Source organism: Brienomyrus brachyistius, chromosome 11, assembly GCF_023856365.1.
Source record: "Brienomyrus brachyistius isolate T26 chromosome 11, BBRACH_0.4, whole genome shotgun sequence".
NCBI classification, from domain to species: Eukaryota; Metazoa; Chordata; class Actinopteri; order Osteoglossiformes; family Mormyridae; genus Brienomyrus; species Brienomyrus brachyistius.
Genome location: NC_064543.1, coordinates 27,561,066 through 27,584,287, shown reverse-complemented (window position 1 = coordinate 27,584,287; position 23,222 = coordinate 27,561,066). Strand labels below are relative to the sequence as shown.

The window sequence follows — 23,222 nt, the reverse complement described above, 5'->3', positions numbered from 1 at the left end:
TCCCGATCTTACCACATCCTGCTGAAGCCCTTCCCAAGATCAGACACTAGTTTTGTTTTCCTTGTTCTTATAGTAAAATGATGGTCTTTGACTTTTATACATCATCACTGTTCTGTTAATTACACATGACCTAATCTAAGTATTACACAAACCAAGCATAATTACTTAGAGATGTCATAAGATGGAAAATCCTTATTCAGTTAATTATTTTCCCCACAGGTGCTGACAGTGTGTCTACAGTGAAATGGGCCTGTGTACAGAGAGGATGATCTGTAACAATCCCATGTTCCTATGGTGACAGATATAAAACTCATGTGAAATACTGGTGCAGAGGGTATAATGTGAGGTCATGTACTCCCATAGTACACACTGACTCTCCACAGGAGGGTAAAGTGTGAGTCAGAGATGATCCTGACCAGCGAGTCTTCACTGTGACCATCAACAATCTGACAGCTGAGGACTCCGATCGGTACTGGTGTGGTGTGAAGATCAGTGGAGCCTCTCTGATCAGGTTAATCTGTCAGTCACTGATGGTAAGATGTCTGTACTGCAGACTGTAGCCAATGAGATGCACAGTATGTAACATGTCACTGAGTCAAAAAGGAAGGACCTTAACACAAACACTGATGGAAAAATGTTTTAATATTTTAAAAATCTGCATTTTAATTTAATTCAATATGATAAACGAGACTTGGAAGAAGTAACAGTGTCAGCTAAATCGGGCGACTTCATTAGGTTAAATATGATAAGCAATATGTTAAAAAATGTCAGTTTATTGGCCAAACATTTACATACAGTATGTATGTTGTAATGGGCTGACATTCATAAAACATTTCATTGCTGTGCAAGTCTTTGAGTGTTTTACCTGTGTGTTGAAGTCCTCCAGGGCTGTCAGTGGACAAACAGGAGGTGACGGGTGTGGATGGAGACAGTGTCAGTGTTACTATGGAAACAACAAAAGACAAAGGATGTGGTGTAAGATTGGGGGCTCCTGTGCATCAGAGAGATCAGTGAGTTTGCATGGGAGGCCTGTCCTGATCAGGGATGACACAGAAAATAAAACCTTCATTGTGACAATGAGTGGGCTGGAGAGGAAGGACACTGGCTGGTATTGGTGTGCTGCTGGAATCCTGCAGATTCCAGTTCATATTACTGTTAAACATAAGTAATTGATTTAAATCTGCCTGTGAATTATTTATGCTTGAATATAGATACATACTAATCAACCCAGCAGTTTCACTCACGAAGGGGTTTGTGCTTCTTTGTGGGGATAATCCCCTATTTATCAGCTGTTGTGAAACAGAGTTATTTATTGGGATTATTGTTTCAATGATAGTGGCACGGTGGTCCAGTAGGCGGCGCTGTTGCTTCACGCCTCCATGTTTAGGGGTTTGAATCTGGCTTCTGCTCTGTCTGTGTGGAGTCTGCATGTTCTCCACATGCTGTGTGGGTTTCCTCCAACAATCCAAAAACGCACAGTCAGGCTAATTGGTGTCTTTAATATTGAATGTGTGTCTTTGTCTGGATTTGTATACATGATAGTTTATGATCAGTCTGTAATATGACAAAAATCACAGCGTTTTCCACAGACATACAGCCAGTCACTTATCATGTATACAAATCCAGACAAATCCATGTAGCTTGCAACATAATTCAGGCATTTTTTCATCTTTGTGAGGATGAATTGTTACTAATGGTGTGCAGACTGACTAACATGTCTGTAGGTGGTTTTTCATTGCAGCGTAGACCAGTGTTACAGTTGTACTCTGTAATATCTGTTCCAGTGCTGCATCCATCCATTGTCTGAAACTGCTTGTCTAACTCAGGCGCAAGGCAGGGAACGTCCCATGACAGGGTGCCAACCCATTGCAGGACACGCTCACACTCCATTCCCTCGCACAAGCACACCTACCGGCAATTTGACAACTCCAATTAGCCTCAGCATGTTTTTGGACTGTGGGGGAAAATCAGAGTCCCTGGAGGGAACCCCACAATGACACAGGGGGAGCATGCAAACTCCATACACACGGAACTCCAGCGAAGACTTGAGTACACGTGCCAGAGGAGTGAGACGACAGTGCAAACCCTGCTTTTTATTAACTATCCTTTCTCCTGTTTCTCTGCACATGATGAAGAAGGAGGGGATAATGAAAAACGGAGGTAAGCATTCAGCAGCATTTACAGTAGCGTGGGGGTCCAGCTAGCAGCATTTACCTGATCACACAGTAATGGGAAACTGTCATTTTAATTTTAAGGGAAAAAAATATTTTTTATTTCATTTTCTTAATAATAAACTTGAGATCCCATCCCATCCAGAGTGAGCCCTTGCCTTGTGCCCTGTGCTGCTGGGGAATGACTGCAGGCCTGTTTTTACAAAATAGTGTAACATGTTGTGTGATAATCTCTAGCTATTTTCATGCTCTTTGTTAATGTCTCCTGTTCCTCACATGTGTCCTGTGTAATAGTACAGATGTGGCTGTACCGTGTTTCTATAAAGCATGTAAGACTTTACTGTTCACATCCACCCTCTTATTCAGCTCTTTGGTCCAGCTGGCTCTGTATGTAGGACTGAGCTGATCGGTGCTGCTGTCGATTATCAAGGTGGTTTTACTTCAGTCAGAACAGATTCACTGTTTTGTTCTTCAGGTTTAAACCCTAAGGAGTAGGTTAAGTCCAGCCTTGGCTTCCAAGCTGACGTTTTTCTACATATGTGCTTGTGTATCATGGACAGTAAGAGGGGGCAGGCAAGGAGAGAATTTCTCTTTGATGATCAATAGAGTGTTATTATTATAACGTCTAAAACGTATGATAGTCTGTCGATAAATCAATAACAATATGAATGAAGTCAATGTTTATCTAAAGAAATCAGAATGACAGTATATGTTATTTAACAACCTGAACACAACACGAAACGTTAGCAGTAACATATGATGCTCTGCTGCCTTCAGTGAAAGTCCTGACATAATGTCTTTTAACATTTGCTTTCATAGCGCTGTTCTACATTAAACATTTTGAAACGAAGCAGCCGAACTCGTGCCAGCGGTACGAAACGCGTCGAAGTTTCCCGACTCGACGCTGGAAAAGGCAGGGGCCGGACTGACTGTAGGGGGCGTGGCCAGAGACAGCCTGCTGACTGTTCCAAATCATGGGTGCATGTTACAAGTCCGGAACATATTTTAACTTAGTACTAACTTAGCATCATATTTGATGTGATTCGACTGAATATCCCAGGTTTCCATCTCTCATGCATCTGGTGTGACGTGTTTGTCAGACTCTCAGGCTGGCGCAAAGAAATCTTACGGGAATTGAACGTCTCACTCCGGTCAGCTGAGCAAAGTTGGTAACCTTGGTATTGTGTGTAGGAGATTCGGTATAACTATAATTTCGTTCTCCATTTACATGCCGGAAGTGTCTTTAAGCGTTATGTAGTTTTGCCTGAAACGCAAAAATAAAACAAAGCAATTAAAGCCAAGCAGTTGCTGAAATTCTGCCGTAGCGATTGAAGAACTTTTGTCGGAAGTTGGATTCGAACCCACGCCTTACTTCGGAGAACAGAACACACCTTACTTTGAAAGGCCATTTACGCTGCGTGGGAGGCTTTAGACCGCTCGGCCATGGGGCAGTTTCCAGTTGAACCCTAAGGAGTAGGTTAAGTCCAGCCTTGGCTTCCAAGCTGACGTTTTCTACATATGTGCTTGTGTATCATGGACAGTAAGAGGGGGCAGGCAAGGAGAGAATTTCTCTCTTTGGGGATCAATAGAGTGTTGTTATTATAACGTTGTGGTAACTTTACTTAATAAATAAGCACCTGACCACGAAACGTGTTTAAGAACACTTTATATGCACGCATTTGTACACTTACACAAACGGATGGCAGGAGCTACATAACATGTGCCTTCTAGCATCGTAACCAAAACTTATTGAAAATAATCTAGACACCTGACCGGAAACTCTGTTAACATTTGCTGTACAAAAACTATACAGTTTTCCCACTAGGTGGCAACATTGACCCATACATACATTACAGATTTAGATTACAACATCCCTCCCCCTTTAAGTTTACAACTGCTTCACATTTTCCAGGTTACTTGTTTTCTCTATATACATAGAAACCATATTAACAATGTTAAATCTCTTGCATTAACTAACTATATCTTCTTCCAGAACTTAGGTGCATTATAACTGCACCTCTTTCTTAAAGGTTTAATCTATTAGGAGGTTTGCGAGGACGCTGTGATCTGCGCACAACTCTCGGTGAAACTTCGGTTATAATTAGTTCAGCGGTTTTGGAAGAATCTACTGGTATGGGTCCAACATTAATTGGTGTCTCCACTTCTGCAAGGGACACAGACATCTCGGTGTGCGAAGCTCTCTCTGGCTCCGTCTCAGGATCATTTTCACTTCCTGGGAAATGACTTAGAGATGGCAAGTTTGTATCACAGAGATTTTCAGTACGCGCATCGTAATCATGTTGTGTCCTCACGTGATCCACATGTCTGCGTACTACACGTCCATCCGCTAGCTGCACAACATATGAGACCGGACCACTTGGTTTTAATACAGTCCCTGATAACCATTTCTGACTGCTTGTTTTACTGAAATCCCTCACATAGACTTTATCCTCTGGTTTAAATTCTCTCTTATGTGCTTGCTGGTTGAATTTCTCCTTTTGCTTTTCTTGTTTTCTCTCCACCCTTGCTTCCATGTTAGGGCGCAGCAAATCCAACCTTGATTTGGGCCTGCGTCCCATGAGCATCTCGGCTGGTGAGCGTGCTGTAGTGGATTGTGGCGTGAGACGATACTGAAACAAGAAACGTGAGAGACGAGTACTCAGTGAACCTCCTGTCATCTTTTTCAGACCTTCTTTCACTGTTTGTACTGCTCGCTCTGCCAACCCATTTGAGGCAGGATGAAAAGGTGCTGTACGGATATGATGAACTCCATTTTGCTTCATAAACTCTTGGAACAGTTCACTTGTGAATGTGGTACCATTATCTGTGACAAGCTTGTCGGGGAATCCATGCACTGCAAAAATCTGCCGTAGTTTCTCTATTGTTACAGCTGCCGTGATGTTGTGCATTATGTGTGCCTCTATCCATTTAGAGTGTGCATCCACCATAATCAAAAACATTTGTCCCAAAAATGGTCCCGCAAAATCTAAGTGCAACCTAGACCAAGGTCTAGCAGGCCACTCCCATGGATGTAAAAGTGCAGGTGCAGGGGAGTTCTGATTCAGCTGGCATTGTCTATCAGACTTCACTTTGTTCTCCAAATCCTGATCCATTTTTGGCCACCATACATAGGATCTCGCTAAACTTTTCATTCGTGACACCCCTGGGTGTGCCTCATGTACTTCCTCTATGATCTGTGAACGGCCAGGGGGTGGTACAACAACTCTTGCACCCCAAAAAATGCAGCCTCCTTGCAGGCTTAATTCTAGCTTCCGTTTTGCATAATGTCTCATCTCCTCCCCCTCCAAAATACTTGGCCATCCATGCAACAGATACATCTTAACTTTCGACAACAACGGGTCCCGCTCAGTCCATTGACTAATTTGTTTAGCCTGCAGTGGTATGTCAGCTAACCATTCCAATGAAAACACAGTTTCTGGAGGTACAGGTGCAACAGCCGCAAGTTCAGGTAACGGCAACCGACTCAGGGCATCAGCATTTGCATTATCCACACCCATTCTGTACACCAGTTTGTACTGATAAGCTGACAATGTGAGTGCCCATCACTGTACTCTAGGCGAGGCCTGTGGTGAAATGCCTTTCTTCTCTCCCAACAGACTTAACAGAGGTTTGTGGTCAGTGAAAACTGTGAATGTCCGACCATAGAGATACTGATGAAAACGCTTCACAGCAAAAACCACAGCCAGACCTTCCTTGTCCAATTGTGAGTATCCCTTTTCTGCTGTACTCAAAGTACGCGAAGCAAATGCAATAGGCCTTTCTGACCTATCGTCCATTTTGTGAGCAAGGACTGCCCCTACTCCATACGGGGATGCGTCACAGGACAATATGATCTCTTTGTCAGGATCGAAATGGACCAACAGTCTGTCTGAGTGTAACAGCTCTTTCACAGCCTTGAAAGCCTGCTCTTGCTCCTTTTTCCAATGCCATGCAGTGTCACCCCTCAGTAGCTTGTACAAAGGGGACATCACAGTTGAAAGGTCAGGTAGAAACTTACCATAGTAATTTACCATTCCTAAAAATGATCTAAGTTCAGTGATGCCTTTAGGGCTTGGAGCATCTTTTATAGCCCTGACTTTTCCTTCCACTGGCTTAAGTCCTTCCGATGTAATTTCATGACCCAAGTAAGTCACGCTTGGTGCCAGGAATACACACTTATCCCGCTTCAGCCTTAACCCAGCTCTTAAAAGTCTTTCTAAAACCTTTTCCAAGTTTGCTAAATGTTCTCCCTCAGTGGCTCCTGTGATCAATATATCATCCAGATATACAGCCACTTGCTGAATGCCTTGCAACACTATGTCCATAGTTCTTTGAAAAATCGCTGGACTGGATGCAACACCAAAAACCAGGCGGTTGTATTTAAATAACCCTTTGTGAGTGTTAATGGTTACATATTCCTTAGATTCATCCTCTAGCATCAGCTGTTGATAAGCCTGACTCATGTCCAGTTTTGTGAAAAATTTACCTCCAGCCAGGGTAGCAAACAGGTCTTCCACTCTTGGCAGTGGGTATTCATCCAAGGTTGAGACTTGATTTACAGTGAGTTTATAATCCCCACATATTCTCACAGTTTTGTCTGGTTTTAAAACTGGAACAATAGGTGCTGCCCACTTGGAAAATTGTACCGTTTCTATAATGCCCAGTCTCTGCAACCTCTCTAGCTCTTCTTCCACTTTGCTTTTCATTGCATAGGGCACTGACCTTGGTTTGAAAAATCGTGGGGTGGCATTTGGGTCAACATGCAATTTTACTGTCACCCCTTTTAAAGTACCCAGCTCATCTCGAAAAACATCAGAGTATTTCTGCAGAATGTCCTCTACAGTGCGTACAAATTTAATTTCTTGCCAATTTAACTGAAGTTTTCTAAGCACATCACGTCCCAAAAGGCTAGGACCGCTACCTTTAGCTACCACCAATCTAACAGCAGCTCTCTGACCTCCAGTACACATGTGTACGTGCAACTCCCCCAGATGTGGAATGGATTGCCCTGTATATGTCCTGAGGTTCAAATTTGTAGGTCTAAGTGTGGGAGGGTCTGACCTCCAAGTGCTTTTGTAGGTATCTTCACTAATGACTGATGTAGAAGCCCCTGAATCAATCTCGAAAGTAATGTCTTGTCCGTTTACGTCCAAAGTGGCGTAATAAGGTACAGGAGGAAAATCACCACTTCGTATTCCATACATATTGTAGGCACATGCCGATTCCTCAGCTTGATTCTCCAAATGATTCGTTGCTGCCCTAAACTGTTTTGCACTTTTCTGTCCAGGGTTGCGTTTAAACTTAGAAGTCTTACATTGTTTAGCTAAATGTCCAACTTTTTTGCAGGAATGACAAACACTCTCCTTGAATTTGCACTCGTTTGCATAATGCTTCCCCCCACAGCGAAAACATTCAACGATTTTAGGCTGTTTACCAGTCTCTTTCCGGACCTGATGCACCGTTGCTGCCTGTGAAACCGCATGTCCCCTCTGAATGTCTTTTGCATTACTGTCAGCCATTTCAATACCCTGAGAAATATCAAAAGCCTTCTTGAAGGTTAATGGCGGTGTCTCTCCCAGCAACCGTCTTTGAATAGCCTCATTATTAATACCGCAAACAAGTCTGTCCCGAAGCATGTCATCCAACACTGCTCCGAAATCACAGTGCTCCGACAACTGCCTTAGCTCCGCCACGAAGTTAGCCACAGACTGACCTTGCTTCCTGAAGTGACTGTGGAACTTGAAACGCTGGACTATCACAGATGGTTTCGGATTGTGGTGATTCGCCACGAGTTGGACGAGGTCGTCGTAAGGAATCTCTCCCGGTTTCCGCGGCGTGGCTAAATTCCGTATTAGCTTGTAAGTTTTAGCACCGCACACACTCAAGAGAATGGAGCGCTTTCTGTCTCCATCAGAAATTCCATTTGCAGAGAAAAAGTGTCCTAACCTTTCTTCGTACTCTGTCCAATCCTCGGTTCCCTCCACGAATTCACCCACAGTCCCGAAAGTAGTCATCTTGCCAGCACTCCCTCCGCGCGAAAAAAAAATTCACCTCGTCGCCAAAATATGTGGTAACTTTACTTAATAAATAAGCACCTGACCACGAAACGTGTTTAAGAACACTTTATATGCACGCATTTGTACACTTACACAAACGGATGGCAGGAGCTACATAACATGTGCCTTCTAGCATCGTAACCAAAACTTATTGAAAATAATCTAGACACCTGACCGGAAACTCTGTTAACATTTGCTGTACAAAAACTATACAGTTTTCCCACTAGGTGACAACATTGACCCATACATACATTACAGATTTAGATTACAACAAACGTCTAAAACGTATGATGGTCTGTCGATAAATCAATAACAATATCAATGAAGTCAATGTTTATGTAAAGAAATCAGAATTCAGGAAAAGCCAGGGGCCGGACCGGAGTGTAGGGGGCGTGGCCAGAGACAGCTGACTGTTCCAAATCATGGGTGCATGTTACAAGTTCGGAACATATTTTAACTTAGTACTAACTTAGCATCATATTTGATGTGATTCGACTGAATATCCCAGGTTTCCATCTCTCATGCATCTGGTGTGACGTGTTTGTCAGACTCTCAGGCTGGCGCAAAGAAATCTTACGGGAATTGAACGTCTCACTCCGGTCAGCTGAGCAAAGTTGGTAACCTTGGTATTGTGTGTAGGAGATTCGGTATAACTATAATTTCGTTCTCCATTTACATGCCGGAAGTGTCTTTAAGTGTTATGTAGTTTTGCCTGAAACGCAAAAATAAAACAAAGCAATTAAAGCCAAGCAGTTGCTGAAATTCTGCCGTAGCGATTGAAGAACTTTTGTCGGAAGTTGGATTCGAACCCACGCCTTACTTCGGAGAACAGAACACACCTTACTTTGAAAGGCCATTCACGCTGCGTGGGAGGCTTTAGACCGCTCGGCCATGGGGCAGTTTCCAGTTGAACCCTAAGGAGTAGGTTAAGTCCAGCCTTGGCTTCCAAGCTGACGTTTTTCTACATATGTGCTTGTGTATCATGGACAGTAAGAGGGGGCAGGCAAGGAGAGAATTTCTCTCTTTGGGGATCAATAGAGTGTTGTTATTATAACGTCTAAAACGTATGATGGTCTGTCGATAAATCAATAACAATATCAATGAAGTCAATGTTTATGTAAAGAAATCAGAATTCAGGAAAAGCCAGGGGCCGGACCGGAGTGTAGGGGGCGTGGCCAGAGACAGCTGACTGTTCCAAATCATGGGTGCATGTTACAAGTCCGGAACATATTTTAACTTAGTACTAACTTAGCATCATATTTGATGTGATTCGACTGAATATCCCAGGTTTCCATCTCTCATGCATCTGGTGTGACGTGTTTGTCAGACTCTCAGGCTGGCGCAAAGAAATCTTACGGGAATTGAACGTCTCACTCCGGTCAGCTGAGCAAAGTTGGTAACCTTGGTATTGTGTGTAGGAGATTCGGTATAACTATAATTTCGTTCTCCATTTACATGCCGGAAGTGTCTTTAAGTGTTATGTAGTTTTGCCTGAAACGCAAAAATAAAACAAAGCAATTAAAGCCAAGCAGTTGCTGAAATTCTGCCGTAGCGATTGAAGAACTTTTGTCGGAAGTTGGATTCGAACCCACGCCTTACTTCGGAGAACAGAACACACCTTACTTTGAAAGGCCATTTACGCTGCGTGGGAGGCTTTAGACCGCTCGGCCATGGGGCAGTTTCCAGTTGAACCCTAAGGAGTAGGTTAAGTCCAGCCTTGGCTTCCAAGCTGACGTTTTTCTACATATGTGCTTGTGTATCATGGACAGTAAGAGGGGGCAGGCAAGGAGAGAATTTCTCTCTTTGGGGATCAATAGAGTGTTGTTATTATAACGTCTAAAACGTATGATGGTCTGTCGATAAATCAATAACAATATCAATGAAGTCAATGTTTATGTAAAGAAATCAGAATTCAGGAAAAGCCAGGGGCCGGACCGGAGTGTAGGGGGCGTGGCCAGAGACAGCTGACTGTTCCAAATCATGGGTGCATGTTACAAGTCCGGAACATATTTTAACTTAGTACTAACTTAGCATCATATTTGATCTGATTCGACTGAATATCCCAGGTTTCCATCTCTCATGCATCTGGTGTGACGTGTTTGTCAGACTCTCAGGCTGGCGCAAAGAAATCTTACGGGAATTGAACGTCTCACTCCGGTCAGCTGAGCAAAGTTGGTAACCTTGGTATTGTGTGTAGGAGATTCGGTATAACTATAATTTGTTCTCCATTTACATGCCGGAAGTGTCTTTAAGTGTTATGTAGTTTTGCCTGAAACGCAAAAATAAAACAAAGCAATTAAAGCCAAGCAGTTGCTGAAATTCTGCCGTAGCGATTGAAGAACTTTTGTCGGAAGTTGGATTCGAACCCACGCCTTACTTCGGAGAACAGAACACACCTTACTTTGAAAGGCCATTTACGCTGCGTGGGAGGCTTTAGACCGCTCGGCCATGGGGCAGTTTCCAGTTGAACCCTAAGGAGTAGGTTAAGTCCACCCTTGGCTTCCAAGCTGACGTTTTTCTACATATGTGCTTGTGTATCATGGACAGTAAGAGGGGGCAGGCAAGGAGAGAATTTCTCTCTTTGGGGATCAATAGAGTGTTGTTATTATAACGTCTAAAACGTATGATGGTCTGTCGATAAATCAATAACAATATCAATGAAGTCAATGTTTATGTAAAGAAATCAGAATTCAGGAAAAGCCAGGGGCCGGACCGGAGTGTAGGGGGCGTGGCCAGAGACAGCTGACTGTTCCAAATCATGGGTGCATGTTACAAGTCCGGAACATATTTTAACTTAGTACTAACTTAGCATCATATTTGATGTGATTCGACTGAATATCCCAGGTTTCCATCTCTCATGCATCTGGTGTGACGTGTTTGTCAGACTCTCAGGCTGGCGCAAAGAAATCTTACGGGAATTGAACGTCTCACTCCGGTCAGCTGAGCAAAGTTGGTAACCTTGGTATTGTGTGTAGGAGATTCGGTATAACTATAATTTCGTTCTCCATTTACATGCCGGAAGTGTCTTTAAGTGTTATGTAGTTTTGCCTGAAACGCAAAAATAAAACAAAGCAATTAAAGCCAAGCAGTTGCTGAAATTCTGCCGTAGCGATTGAAGAACTTTTGTCGGAAGTTGGATTCGAACCCACGCCTTACTTCGGAGAACAGAACACACCTTACTTTGAAAGGCCATTTACGCTGCGTGGGAGGCTTTAGACCGCTCGGCCATGGGGCAGTTTCCGGTTGAACCCTAAGGAGTAGGTTAAGTCCACCCTTGGCTTCCAAGCTGACGTTTTTCTACATATGTGCTTGTGTATCATGGACAGTAAGAGGGGGCAGGCAAGGAGAGAAATTCTCTCTTTGGGGATCAATAGAGTGTTGTTATTATAACGTCTAAAACGTATGATGGTCTGTCGATAAATCAATAACAATATCAATGAAGTCAATGTTTATGTAAAGAAATCAGAATTCAGGAAAAGCCAGGGGCCGGACCGGAGTGTAGGGGGCGTGGCCAGAGACAGCTGACTGTTCCAAATCATGGGTGCATGTTACAAGTCCGGAACATATTTTAACTTAGTACTAACTTAGCATCATATTTGATGTGATTCGACTGAATATCCCAGGTTTCCATCTCTCATGCATCTGGTGTGACGTGTTTGTCAGACTCTCAGGCTGGCGCAAAGAAATCTTACGGGAATTGAACGTCTCACTCCGGCCAGCTGACCAAAGTTGGTAACCTTGGTATTGTGTGTAGGAGATTCGGTATAACTATAATTTCGTTCTCCATTTACATGCCGGAAGTGTCTTTAAGTGTTATGTAGTTTTGCCTGAAACGCAAAAATAAAACAAAGCAATTAAAGCCAAGCAGTTGCTGAAATTCTGCCGTAGCGATTGAAGAACTTTTGTCGGAAGTTGGATTCGAACCCACGCCTTACTTCGGAGAACAGAACACACCTTACTTTGAAAGGCCATTTACGCTGCGTGGGAGGCTTTAGACCGCTCGGCCATGGGGCAGTTTCCGGTTGAACCCTAAGGAGTAGGTTAAGTCCACCCTTGGCTTCCAAGCTGACGTTTTTCTACATATGTGCTTGTGTATCATGGACAGTAAGAGGGGGCAGGCAAGGAGAGAAATTCTCTCTTTGGGGATCAATAGAGTGTTGTTATTATAACGTCTAAAACGTATGATGGTCTGTCGATAAATCAATAACAATATCAATGAAGTCAATGTTTATGTAAAGAAATCAGAATTCAGGAAAAGCCAGGGGCCGGACCGGAGTGTAGGGGGCGTGGCCAGAGACAGCTGACTGTTCCAAATCATGGGTGCATGTTACAAGTCCGGAACATATTTTAACTTAGTACTAACTTAGCATCATATTTGATGTGATTCGACTGAATATCCCAGGTTTCCATCTCTCATGCATCTGGTGTGACGTGTTTGTCAGACTCTCAGGCTGGCGCAAAGAAATCTTACGGGAATTGAACGTCTCACTCCGGCCAGCTGACCAAAGTTGGTAACCTTGGTATTGTGTGTAGGAGATTCGGTATAACTATAATTTGTTCTCCATTTACATGCCGGAAGTGTCTTTAAGTGTTATGTAGTTTTTCCTGAAACGCAAAAATAAAACAAAGCAATTAAAGCCAAGCAGTTGCTGAAATTCTGCCGTAGCGATTGAAGAACTTTTGTCGGAAGTTGGATTCGAACCCACGCCTTACTTCGGAGAACAGAACACACCTTACTTTGAAAGGCCATTTACGCTGCGTGGGAGGCTTTAGACCGCTCGGCCATGGGGCAGTTTCCAGTTGAACCCTAAGGAGTAGGTTAAGTCCACCCTTGGCTTCCAAGCTGACGTTTTTCTACATATGTGCTTGTGTATCATGGACAGTAAGAGGGGGCAGGCAAGGAGAGAAATTCTCTCTTTGGGGATCAATAGAGTGTTATTATTATAACGTCTAAAACGTATGATGGTCTGTCGATAAATCAATAACAATATCAATGAAGTCAATGTTTATGTAAAGAAATCAGAATTCAGGAAAAGCCAGGGGCCGGACCGGAGTGTAGGGGGCGTGGCCAGAGACAGCTGACTGTTCCAAATCATGGGTGCATGTTACAAGTCCGGAACATATTTTAACTTAGTACTAACTTAGCATCATATTTGATGTGATTCGACTGAATATCCCAGGTTTCCATCTCTCATGCATCTGGTGTGACGTGTTTGTCAGACTCTCAGGCTGGCGCAAAGAAATCTTACGGGAATTGAACGTCTCACTCCGGTCAGCTGAGCAAAGTTGGTAACCTTGGTATTGTGTGTAGGAGATTCGGTATAACTATAATTTCGTTCTCCATTTACATGCCGGAAGTGTCTTTAAGTGTTATGTAGTTTTGCCTGAAACGCAAAAATAAAACAAAGCAATTAAAGCCAAGCAGTTGCTGAAATTCTGCCGTAGCGATTGAAGAACTTTTGTCGGAAGTTGGATTCGAACCCACGCCTTACTTCGGAGAACAGAACACACCTTACTTTGAAAGGCCATTTACGCTGCGTGGGAGGCTTTAGACCGCTCGGCCATGGGGCAGTTTCCAGTTGAACCCTAAGGAGTAGGTTAAGTCCAGCCTTGGCTTCCAAGCTGACGTTTTCTACATATGTGCTTGTGTATCATGGACAGTAAGAGGGGGCAGGCAAGGAGAGAATTTCTCTCTTTGGGGATCAATAGAGTGTTGTTATTATAACGTTGTGGTAACTTTACTTAATAAATAAGCACCTGACCACGAAACGTGTTTAAGAACACTTTATATGCACGCATTTGTACACTTACACAAACGGATGGCAGGAGCTACATAACATGTGCCTTCTAGCATCGTAACCAAAACTTATTGAAAATAATCTAGACACCTGACCGGAAACTCTGTTAACATTTGCTGTACAAAAACTATACAGTTTTCCCACTAGGTGGCAACATTGACCCATACATACATTACAGATTTAGATTACAACATCCCTCCCCCTTTAAGTTTACAACTGCTTCACATTTTCCAGGTTACTTGTTTTCTCTATATACATAGAAACCATATTAACAATGTTAAATCTCTTGCATTAACTAACTATATCTTCTTCCAGAACTTAGGTGCATTATAACTGCACCTCTTTCTTAAAGGTTTAATCTATTAGGAGGTTTGCGAGGACGCTGTGATCTGCGCACAACTCTCGGTGAAACTTCGGTTATAATTAGTTCAGCGGTTTTGGAAGAATCTACTGGTATGGGTCCAACATTAATTGGTGTCTCCACTTCTGCAAGGGACACAGACATCTCGGTGTGCGAAGCTCTCTCTGGCTCCGTCTCAGGATCATTTTCACTTCCTGGGAAATGACTTAGAGATGGCAAGTTTGTATCACAGAGATTTTCAGTACGCGCATCGTAATCATGTTGTGTCCTCACGTGATCCACATGTCTGCGTACTACACGTCCATCCGCTAGCTGCACAACATATGAGACCGGACCACTTGGTTTTAATACAGTCCCTGATAACCATTTCTGACTGCTTGTTTTACTGAAATCCCTCACATAGACTTTATCCTCTGGTTTAAATTCTCTCTCATGTGCTTGCTGGTTGAATTTCTCCTTTTGCTTTTCTTGTTTTCTCTCCACCCTTGCTTCCATGTTAGGGCGCAGCAAATCCAACCTTGATTTGGGCCTGCGTCCCATGAGCATCTCGGCTGGTGAGCGTGCTGTAGTGGATTGTGGCGTGAGACGATACTGAAACAAGAAACGTGAGAGACGAGTACTCAGTGAACCTCCTGTCATCTTTTTCAGACCTTCTTTCACTGTTTGTACTGCTCGCTCTGCCAACCCATTTGAGGCAGGATGAAAAGGTGCTGTACGGATATGATGAACTCCATTTTGCTTCATAAACTCTTGGAACAGTTCACTTGTGAATGTGGTACCATTATCTGTGACAAGCTTGTCGGGGAATCCATGCACTGCAAAAATCTGCCGTAGTTTCTCTATTGTTACAGCTGCCGTGATGTTGTGCATTATGTGTGCCTCTATCCATTTAGAGTGTGCATCCACCATAATCAAAAACATTTGTCCCAAAAATGGTCCCGCAAAATCTAAGTGCAACCTAGACCAAGGTCTAGCAGGCCACTCCCATGGATGTAAAAGTGCAGGTGCAGGGGAGTTCTGATTCAGCTGGCATTGTCTATCAGACTTCACTTTGTTCTCCAAATCCTGATCCATTTTTGGCCACCATACATAGGATCTCGCTAAACTTTTCATTCGTGACACCCCTGGGTGTGCCTCATGTACTTCCTCTATGATCTGTGAACGGCCAGGGGGTGGTACAACAACTCTTGCACCCCAAAAAATGCAGCCTCCTTGCAGGCTTAATTCTAGCTTCCGTTTTGCATAATGTCTCATCTCCTCCCCCTCCAAAATACTTGGCCATCCATGCAACAGATACATCTTAACTTTCGACAACAACGGGTCCCGCTCAGTCCATTGACTAATTTGTTTAGCCTGCAGTGGTATGTCAGCTAACCATTCCAATGAAAACACAGTTTCTGGAGGTACAGGTGCAACAGCCGCAAGTTCAGGTAACGGCAACCGACTCAGGGCATCAGCATTTGCATTATCCACACCCATTCTGTACACCAGTTTGTACTGATAAGCTGACAATGTGAGTGCCCATCACTGTACTCTAGGCGAGGCCTGTGGTGAAATGCCTTTCTTCTCTCCCAACAGACTTAACAGAGGTTTGTGGTCAGTGAAAACTGTGAATGTCCGACCATAGAGATACTGATGAAAACGCTTCACAGCAAAAACCACAGCCAGACCTTCCTTGTCCAATTGTGAGTATCCCTTTTCTGCTGTACTCAAAGTACGCGAAGCAAATGCAATAGGCCTTTCTGACCTATCGTCCATTTTGTGAGCAAGGACTGCCCCTACTCCATACGGGGATGCGTCACAGGACAATATGATCTCTTTGTCAGGATCGAAATGGACCAACAGTCTGTCTGAGTGTAACAGCTCTTTCACAGCCTTGAAAGCCTGCTCTTGCTCCTTTTTCCAATGCCATGCAGTGTCACCCCTCAGTAGCTTGTACAAAGGGGACATCACAGTTGAAAGGTCAGGTAGAAACTTACCATAGTAATTTACCATTCCTAAAAATGATCTAAGTTCAGTGATGCCTTTAGAGCTTGGAGCATCTTTTATAGCCCTGACTTTTCCTTCCACTGGCTTAAGTCCTTCCGATGTAATTTCATGACCCAAGTAAGTCACGCTTGGTGCCAGGAATACACACTTATCCCGCTTCAGCCTTAACCCAGCTCTTAAAAGTCTTTCTAAAACCTTTTCCAAGTTTGCTAAATGTTCTCCCTCAGTGGCTCCTGTGATCAATATATCATCCAGATATACAGCCACTTGCTGAATGCCTTGCAACACTATGTCCATAGTTCTTTGAAAAATCGCTGGACTGGATGCAACACCAAAAACCAGGCGGTTGTATTTAAATAACCCTTTGTGAGTGTTAATGGTTACATATTCCTTAGATTCATCCTCTAGCATCAGCTGTTGATAAGCCTGACTCATGTCCAGTTTTGTGAAAAATTTACCTCCAGCCAGGGTAGCAAACAGGTCTTCCACTCTTGGCAGTGGGTATTCATCCAAGGTTGAGACTTGATTTACAGTGAGTTTATAATCCCCACATATTCTCACAGTTTTGTCTGGTTTTAAAACTGGAACAATAGGTGCTGCCCACTTGGAAAATTGTACCGTTTCTATAATGCCCAGTCTCTGCAACCTCTCTAGCTCTTCTTCCACTTTGCTTTTCATTGCATAGGGCACTGACCTTGGTTTGAAAAATCGTGGGGTGGCATTTGGGTCAACATGCAATTTTACTGTCACCCCTTTTAAAGTACCCAGCTCATCTCGAAAAACATCAGAGTATTTCTGCAGAATGTCCTCTACAGTGCGTACAAATTTAATTTCTTGCCAATTTAACTGAAGTTTTCTAAGCACATCACGTCCCAAAAGGCTAGGACCGCTACCTTTAGCTACCACCAATCTAACAGCAGCTCTCTGACCTCCAGTACACATGTGTACGTGCAACTCCCCCAGATGTGGAATGGATTGCCCTGTATATGTCCTGAGGTTCAAATTTGTAGGTCTAAGTGTGGGAGGGTCTGACCTCCAAGTGCTTTTGTAGGTATCTTCACTAATGACTGATGTAGAAGCCCCTGAATCAATCTCGAAAGTAATGTCTTGTCCGTTTACGTCCAAAGTGGCGTAATAAGGTACAGGAGGAAAATCACCACTTCGTATTCCATACATATTGTAGGCACATGCCGATTCCTCAGCTTGATTCTCCAAATGATTCGTTGCTGCCCTAAACTGTTTTGCACTTTTCTGTCCAGGGTTGCGTTTAAACTTAGAAGTCTTACATTGTTTAGCTAAATGTCCAACTTTTTTGCAGGAATGACAAACACTCTCCTTGAATTTGCACTCGTTTGCATAATGCTTCCCCCCACAGCGAAAACATTCAACGATTTTAGGCTGTTTACCAGTCTCTTTCCGGACCTGATGCACCGTTGCTGCCTGTGAAACCGCATGTCCCCTCTGAATGTCTTTTGCATTACTGTCAGCCATTTCAATACCCTGAGAAATATCAAAAGCCTTCTTGAAGGTTAATGGCGGTGTCTCTCCCAGCAACCGTCTTTGAATAGCCTCATTATTAATACCGCAAACAAGTCTGTCCCGAAGCATGTCATCCAACACTGCTCCGAAATCACAGTGCTCCGACAACTGCCTTAGCTCCGCCACGAAGTTAGCCACAGACTGACCTTGCTTCCTGAAGTGACTGTGGAACTTGAAACGCTGGACTATCACAGATGGTTTCGGATTGTGGTGATTCGCCACGAGTTGGACGAGGTCGTCGTAAGGAATCTCTCCCGGTTTCCGCGGCGTGGCTAAATTCCGTATTAGCTTGTAAGTTTTAGCACCGCACACACTCAAGAGAATGGAGCGCTTTCTGTCTCCATCAGAAATTCCATTTGCAGAGAAAAAGTGTCCTAACCTTTCTTCGTACTCTGTCCAATCCTCGGTTCCCTCCACGAATTCACCCACAGTCCCGAAAGTAGTCATCTTGCCAGCACTCCCTCCGCGCGAAAAAAAAATTCACCTCGTCGCCAAAATATGTGGTAACTTTACTTAATAAATAAGCACCTGACCACGAAACGTGTTTAAGAACACTTTATATGCACGCATTTGTACACTTACACAAACGGATGGCAGGAGCTACATAACATGTGCCTTCTAGCATCGTAACCAAAACTTATTGAAAATAATCTAGACACCTGACCGGAAACTCTGTTAACATTTGCTGTACAAAAACTATACAGTTTTCCCACTAGGTGACAACATTGACCCATACATACATTACAGATTTAGATTACAACAAACGTCTAAAACGTATGATGGTCTGTCGATAAATCAATAACAATATCAATGAAGTCAATGTTTATGTAAAGAAATCAGAATTCAGGAAAAGCCAGGGGCCGGACCGGAGTGTAGGGGGCGTGGCCAGAGACAGCTGACTGTTCCAAATCATGGGTGCATGTTACAAGTTCGGAACATATTTTAACTTAGTACTAACTTAGCATCATATTTGATCTGATTCGACTGAATATCCCAGGTTTCCATCTCTCATGCATCTGGTGTGACGTGTTTGTCAGACTCTCAGGCTGGCGCAAAGAAATCTTACGGGAATTGAACGTCTCACTCCGGTCAGCTGAGCAAAGTTGGTAACCTTGGTATTGTGTGTAGGAGATTCGGTATAACTATAATTTCGTTCTCCATTTACATGCCGGAAGTGTCTTTAAGTGTTATGTAGTTTTGCCTGAAACGCAAAAATAAAACAAAGCAATTAAAGCCAAGCAGTTGCTGAAATTCTGCCGTAGCGATTGAAGAACTTTTGTCGGAAGTTGGATTCGAACCCACGCCTTACTTCGGAGAACAGAACACACCTTACTTTGAAAGGCCATTCACGCTGCGTGGGAGGCTTTAGACCGCTCGGCCATGGGGCAGTTTCCAGTTGAACCCTAAGGAGTAGGTTAAGTCCAGCCTTGGCTTCCAAGCTGACGTTTTTCTACATATGTGCTTGTGTATCATGGACAGTAAGAGGGGGCAGGCAAGGAGAGAATTTCTCTCTTTGGGGATCAATAGAGTGTTGTTATTATAACGTCTAAAACGTATGATGGTCTGTCGATAAATCAATAACAATATCAATGAAGTCAATGTTTATGTAAAGAAATCAGAATTCAGGAAAAGCCAGGGGCCGGACCGGAGTGTAGGGGGCGTGGCCAGAGACAGCTGACTGTTCCAAATCATGGGTGCATGTTACAAGTCCGGAACATATTTTAACTTAGTACTAACTTAGCATCATATTTGATGTGATTCGACTGAATATCCCAGGTTTCCATCTCTCATGCATCTGGTGTGACGTGTTTGTCAGACTCTCAGGCTGGCGCAAAGAAATCTTACGGGAATTGAACGTCTCACTCCGGTCAGCTGAGCAAAGTTGGTAACCTTGGTATTGTGTGTAGGAGATTCGGTATAACTATAATTTCGTTCTCCATTTACATGCCGGAAGTGTCTTTAAGTGTTATGTAGTTTTGCCTGAAACGCAAAAATAAAACAAAGCAATTAAAGCCAAGCAGTTGCTGAAATTCTGCCGTAGCGATTGAAGAACTTTTGTCGGAAGTTGGATTCGAACCCACGCCTTACTTCGGAGAACAGAACACACCTTACTTTGAAAGGCCATTTACGCTGCGTGGGAGGCTTTAGACCGCTCGGCCATGGGGCAGTTTCCAGTTGAACCCTAAGGAGTAGGTTAAGTCCAGCCTTGGCTTCCAAGCTGACGTTTTTCTACATATGTGCTTGTGTATCATGGACAGTAAGAGGGGGCAGGCAAGGAGAGAATTTCTCTCTTTGGGGATCAATAGAGTGTTGTTATTATAACGTCTAAAACGTATGATGGTCTGTCGATAAATCAATAACAATATCAATGAAGTCAATGTTTATGTAAAGAAATCAGAATTCAGGAAAAGCCAGGGGCCGGACCGGAGTGTAGGGGGCGTGGCCAGAGACAGCTGACTGTTCCAAATCATGGGTGCATGTTACAAGTCCGGAACATATTTTAACTTAGTACTAACTTAGCATCATATTTGATCTGATTCGACTGAATATCCCAGGTTTCCATCTCTCATGCATCTGGTGTGACGTGTTTGTCAGACTCTCAGGCTGGCGCAAAGAAATCTTACGGGAATTGAACGTCTCACTCCGGTCAGCTGAGCAAAGTTGGTAACCTTGGTATTGTGTGTAGGAGATTCGGTATAACTATAATTTGTTCTCCATTTACATGCCGGAAGTGTCTTTAAGTGTTATGTAGTTTTGCCTGAAACGCAAAAATAAAACAAAGCAATTAAAGCCAAGCAGTTGCTGAAATTCTGCCGTAGCGATTGAAGAACTTTTGTCGGAAGTTGGATTCGAACCCACGCCTTACTTCGGAGAACAGAACACACCTTACTTTGAAAGGCCATTTACGCTGCGTGGGAGGCTTTAGACCGCTCGGCCATGGGGCAGTTTCCAGTTGAACCCTAAGGAGTAGGTTAAGTCCACCCTTGGCTTCCAAGCTGACGTTTTTCTACATATGTGCTTGTGTATCATGGACAGTAAGAGGGGGCAGGCAAGGAGAGAATTTCTCTCTTTGGGGATCAATAGAGTGTTGTTATTATAACGTCTAAAACGTATGATGGTCTGTCGATAAATCAATAACAATATCAATGAAGTCAATGTTTATGTAAAGAAATCAGAATTCAGGAAAAGCCAGGGGCCGGACCGGAGTGTAGGGGGCGTGGCCAGAGACAGCTGACTGTTCCAAATCATGGGTGCATGTTACAAGTCCGGAACATATTTTAACTTAGTACTAACTTAGCATCATATTTGATGTGATTCGACTGAATATCCCAGGTTTCCATCTCTCATGCATCTGGTGTGACGTGTTTGTCAGACTCTCAGGCTGGCGCAAAGAAATCTTACGGGAATTGAACGTCTCACTCCGGTCAGCTGAGCAAAGTTGGTAACCTTGGTATTGTGTGTAGGAGATTCGGTATAACTATAATTTCGTTCTCCATTTACATGCCGGAAGTGTCTTTAAGTGTTATGTAGTTTTGCCTGAAACGCAAAAATAAAACAAAGCAATTAAAGCCAAGCAGTTGCTGAAATTCTGCCGTAGCGATTGAAGAACTTTTGTCGGAAGTTGGATTCGAACCCACGCCTTACTTCGGAGAACAGAACACACCTTACTTTGAAAGGCCATTTACGCTGCGTGGGAGGCTTTAGACCGCTCGGCCATGGGGCAGTTTCCGGTTGAACCCTAAGGAGTAGGTTAAGTCCACCCTTGGCTTCCAAGCTGACGTTTTTCTACATATGTGCTTGTGTATCATGGACAGTAAGAGGGGGCAGGCAAGGAGAGAAATTCTCTCTTTGGGGATCAATAGAGTGTTGTTATTATAACGTCTAAAACGTATGATGGTCTGTCGATAAATCAATAACAATATCAATGAAGTCAATGTTTATGTAAAGAAATCAGAATTCAGGAAAAGCCAGGGGCCGGACCGGAGTGTAGGGGGCGTGGCCAGAGACAGCTGACTGTTCCAAATCATGGGTGCATGTTACAAGTCCGGAACATATTTTAACTTAGTACTAACTTAGCATCATATTTGATGTGATTCGACTGAATATCCCAGGTTTCCATCTCTCATGCATCTGGTGTGACGTGTTTGTCAGACTCTCAGGCTGGCGCAAAGAAATCTTACGGGAATTGAACGTCTCACTCCGGCCAGCTGACCAAAGTTGGTAACCTTGGTATTGTGTGTAGGAGATTCGGTATAACTATAATTTCGTTCTCCATTTACATGCCGGAAGTGTCTTTAAGTGTTATGTAGTTTTGCCTGAAACGCAAAAATAAAACAAAGCAATTAAAGCCAAGCAGTTGCTGGAATTCTGCCGTAGCGATTGAAGAACTTTTGTCGGAAGTTGGATTCGAACCCACGCCTTACTTCGGAGAACAGAACACACCTTACTTTGAAAGGCCATTCACGCTGCGTGGGAGGCTTTAGACCGCTCGGCCATGGGGCAGTTTCCAGTTGAACCCTAAGGAGTAGGTTAAGTCCAGCCTTGGCTTCCAAGCTGACGTTTTTCTACATATGTGCTTGTGTATCATGGACAGTAAGAGGGGGCAGGCAAGGAGAGAATTTCTCTCTTTGGGGATCAATAGAGTGTTGTTATTATAACGTCTAAAACGTATGATGGTCTGTCGATAAATCAATAACAATATCAATGAAGTCAATGTTTATGTAAAGAAATCAGAATTCAGGAAAAGCCAGGGGCCGGACCGGAGTGTAGGGGGCGTGGCCAGAGACAGCTGACTGTTCCAAATCATGGGTGCATGTTACAAGTCCGGAACATATTTTAACTTAGTACTAACTTAGCATCATATTTGATGTGATTCGACTGAATATCCCAGGTTTCCATCTCTCATGCATCTGGTGTGACGTGTTTGTCAGACTCTCAGGCTGGCGCAAAGAAATCTTACGGGAATTGAACGTCTCACTCCGGTCAGCTGAGCAAAGTTGGTAACCTTGGTATTGTGTGTAGGAGATTCGGTATAACTATAATTTCGTTCTCCATTTACATGCCGGAAGTGTCTTTAAGTGTTATGTAGTTTTGCCTGAAACGCAAAAATAAAACAAAGCAATTAAAGCCAAGCAGTTGCTGAAATTCTGCCGTAGCGATTGAAGAACTTTTGTCGGAAGTTGGATTCGAACCCACGCCTTACTTCGGAGAACAGAACACACCTTACTTTGAAAGGCCATTCACGCTGCGTGGGAGGCTTTAGACCGCTCGGCCATGGGGCAGTTTCCAGTTGAACCCTAAGGAGTAG

The 23,222-nt window shown here is 43.5% G+C and overlaps 1 protein-coding gene across 6 annotated transcripts in view; it reads right to left on the bottom strand.

Annotated features, from left to right (window-relative positions):
* The window catches only part of LOC125751586 (dual specificity protein phosphatase MPK-4-like), a 44,745-nt gene that overhangs the window by 14,577 nt on the left and 6,946 nt on the right, over positions 1-23,222 (bottom strand). For 3 of the 6 annotated variants that reach the window (XM_049030598.1, XM_049030599.1, XM_049030594.1), the window contains exons 1-2: positions 18,061-18,191; positions 866-943 (exon numbers count right to left, since the gene is read on the bottom strand). The gene's annotated coding sequence lies outside the window, so the exon portion shown is untranslated. Of the gene's footprint in view, positions 1-865; positions 944-8,117; positions 8,258-18,060; positions 18,192-18,293; positions 18,434-23,222 lie in introns of those variants that run through there. The other 3 variants (XM_049030596.1, XM_049030595.1, XM_049030597.1) reach the window with 3 other exon arrangements.